We start from the raw sequence: 4,075 nt of genomic DNA, 5'->3' as shown, positions 1-4,075 counted from the left end.
AACTTGCTAATCAGTCTCCCATGGGGAGCCTTGTCGAACACCTTACTGAAGTCCATATAGATCACATCTACTGCTCTGCCCTCATCAATCTTCTTTGTTACTTCATCAAAAACTCAATCAAGTTTGTGAGACATGATTTCCCGCTCACAAAGCCATGTTGACTATCCAGAATCAGTCCTTGCCTTTCCAAATACTGTCCCTCAGGATTCCCTCCAACAACTTGCCCACCACCGAGGTCAGGCTCACAGGTCTATAGTTCTTGTCCTTACCACCCTTCTATTCTTTTACTGAATCAAAATTGTCAGCATTCTTCTGAAACAATTATGTATTCTTTTGTTAGAAGGTGAGACATTTAACAAAAAAACTGAAGAGATCATGAAATCTAGCAAATACCATGAGAAACTGGCATATACTATTTAATGCTGACTATTGTTTGCAATTTTATATACATATGTAATATATAAAAGCAATATCCTTGATTTAAAATTCTTTGCATTGTTTTAAAAAATTTTCTTTTAACATCATATAAGGCATTTTATTAAAAAACAAATTAACCCTTTTTTTGCCAGATTTGTGTTTAAATTTACATTTAGAGTTTGTAGAATAGAATGTTGCAAAGATATGTTCAAATGTTTAGTTGATTTTATTGGCTAGTATAGAACTATCTATGCATAGTTTGGCAATCACACTCTCAGTAATATTTCTCTGAGGAGCCAGTCGATATTTACTGTGCAAGAACTTTTTAAACAAGACTGCACAGCTACAGTAATCACTAAAATTGGAGTGTCAGGGGTAATGAAGACTAAAATGTGAATCAGAAAATACTTGTTTTTCCCAGTGCATCCCATTCTTAGTTTTGAGAGGATCCTGACTGATATCAAGAGTTCTTCTCTTGGGTGACATTTGTCAGAATCTGCTTTTTGTTTTATTGGTTCAGCCAAAGTGAGCTGCTTATATTGGCTTCAACAGTCATTAGCTGCAAGAAATCTATGATCCACACAAGAGGCTGGGACACATAATGTGATACAGAATTAGGTGACTGCAAGTCAACATCAACTTTGAACTCTATGGAAATAAAAATTGGGAGAGATGTAAATTTGGCAACTTGCTGTTGCCTCTTACTTACACTAACAGACAAGAATAGTATCTAGTCCAGTGATTGAGGGAGAGAGCATCAACAACAAAACTTAAATTTGCATGGTTTTTATTTCTTATTCTCTGAAGGAAAGGAATATTGTGAAATGAGTGAAGCAAATCCCAGCATTTTTCATTTAGTGGTCAGCTTACTCCCTACCAGATTCTGGATTAATGGTGCTGGAAGAGCACAGCAGTTCAGGCAGCATCCGAGGAGCAGTAAAATCGACGTTTCGGGCAAAATGCCCTCCAGTCCTGGATTCCCCCACCTCAGGGGAAAAAAAGGCCTTGTCTGTTTACCCTAGCCATGCATTTATAGACCCCTGTAAGGTCACCCCTCAGCCTCTGATACAGCAAGGCCATGATAAAAATGTGCATAACCTATCAATCAACTTATAACCGTCCTAATGTGTTTGACCTTAAGACCATAATAAAACCATAAGAAATAGGAACAGAAGTACACTATTTGGCCCCTCAAGCCTGTTCCATCTTTCAATAAAATCATGACTTCTCCAACATTCCTCACGTCCACTTTCCTGCCCTTTCACTGTCACACTTGATTCCCCTACTGATCAAGAATTTAAAATGTCTGCTGCTGTAATTCATGGCTATTCTCCTGTAAAACTATTTTAATATTAAATCTTCCTTCATTGTGGACAAAGAATTTCTTGCACAGAATATAATCCAATACTGAAATACACAATAAAATTGATTAGCAATTTGGAGTTGCACAGGATTGGATATAATGTTGTAGGCACTGTTACAGGAACCATGTTGTCATCTGATTCGCAGCCTCCCATTGGCTTCACCCATAAGGAATTGTTTTTCCTCAGCCTCTTTTCTCTCACTGTGTATCCCTGATCTTGGATTCAGTGTTATGTACAGAGCTGCCTAAAAATGAAAGCTTTTTTTTTCCTTCTACAGACGGAAACATTGCTTACAATCAATGGTTTAATGGCAGATTATTTTCTAAATAAATTGCAAGGGAAATTCTAATTGGCAAATAACATAGAGTCACAGAGATATACAGCACAGAAACAGACACTTCAGTCCAACTCGTCCATACCGACCAGATATCCCAACCCAATCTAGTCCCACCTGCCAACACCCGACCCATATCCCTCCAAACCTTTCCTATTCATATACCCATTCAAGGCCTTTTAAATGTTGCAAATTGTACTAGCCTCCACCACTTCCTCTGGCAGCTCATTCCATATACATACCACCCTCTGCATGAAAAGATTACCCCTTAGATCTCTTTTGTATCTTTCCCCTCTCCCCTTAAATCTATGCCCTCTACTTCTGGACTCCCCCACTCCACAGAAAACACTTCGGCCATTTATCATATTCATGCCCCTCATGATTTTATAAACCTCTACAAGGCCATCCCTCAGCCTCCAATGCTCCAAGGCAAACAGCCCCAGCCTGTTCAGTTTCTCCCTATAGCTCAAATCCTCCAACCCTGGCAACATCCTTGTAAATCTTTTTTGAACCCTTTCAAGTTTCACAACATCTTTCCGATAGGAAGAAGACCAGAATTGCACGCAATATTCCAAAAGTGGCCTAACCAATGTCCTGTACAGCCGCAACATATCCTCCCAACTCCTGTACTCAATACTCTGACCAATAAAGGAAAGCATACTAAACGCCTTCTTCACTATCCTATCTACCTGTGGTTCTACTTTCAGGAGCTATGAACCTGCACTCCAAGGTCTCTTTGTTCAGCAACACTCCTTAGGGCCTTACCATTAAGTGTATAAGTCCTGCTAAGATTTGCTTTTCCAAACTGCAGCACCTCGCATTTACCTAAATTAAACTCATCTACCACTCCTCAGCCCATTGGTCCATCTGATCAATTTCTCATTGTAATCTAACGTAACCGTCTTCGTTGTCCACTGCAGTGTTAGAATTTTTTTTTAATTATCTACTGAATGTAAACAGTATATTTGAATATTGCTGAAAAGGGAGGCATGTTTCTAGTGTTCTTCATCTTGTTCTCATCATATCAAAAGTGATAATACCAAACATCAAGCTTTCACAGTAAGTTACACTACAGGATGTTTGGAAGTCACTTTGATTGGCATTTTCATGGAGAAGATAACAAAGAACAATGTGCTCCCAAAGCCTCTGGGTAATTCAGGAAAGGGATAAGGCCTGAAGATATTCCTTCTCTTTACAGCGAATATGTCCCAACGTAGAATATATGTCACTTTTAGCAGGTGTAAATGAAACATCTTATGCACTCAATTGATTACATTAAATTATTTGATAATGTAGCTATTAGCATGCTCAGGATTGTTCAACACTTCTCATCACCATTGGTCCCTCAGATGAGGATGACTCTCTTTCACTGTCAGGGTGGCTGTACAGATTGATACAACTATGGCAGGCTCTGTTACACTTAGGGCAGGTGATGGTCACGGGAAGGGGTGGGTGGGACATTGCTGTGGCAGTGTGCTGTTTTTGCTGTTTCCTCCTGGCATCCATTGTTTCTTAATGGCAAGTCTCAAGGTGCCAAATGCCTTCCCGGATGCTCCTCCACTTTAGATGGTCTTGGGCCATTGATTCCCAGGTGTCTGTGGGAATGCTGAAGTTTGCCAGTGAGGCCTTGAGGGTATCACTGAAGTGCTTCCTCTGTCTCCTCACAAAGTCACATCTAACAACAAACATTTTAATTTCAGGTTTTCAAGTGCGGGCAGGTTGAGTCATATGTACTACCGCAAGTAAACGAAGGAACATAGAGTCATAGAGATGTACAGCATGGAGACAGACCCTTTGGTCCAATCCGTCCATGCCGACCAGATATCCCAACCCAATCTAGTCCCACCTGCCAGCACACGGCCCATATCCCTCCAAACCCTTCCTATTCATAAACCCATCCAAATGCCTCTTAAATGTTGCAATTGTACCAGCCTCCACCACTTCCTCTGGCAGCTCATTC

Source organism: Chiloscyllium plagiosum, chromosome 12 (genome assembly GCF_004010195.1).
Source record: "Chiloscyllium plagiosum isolate BGI_BamShark_2017 chromosome 12, ASM401019v2, whole genome shotgun sequence".
NCBI classification, from domain to species: Eukaryota; Metazoa; Chordata; class Chondrichthyes; order Orectolobiformes; family Hemiscylliidae; genus Chiloscyllium; species Chiloscyllium plagiosum.
This window is presented reverse-complemented; position numbering follows the sequence as displayed.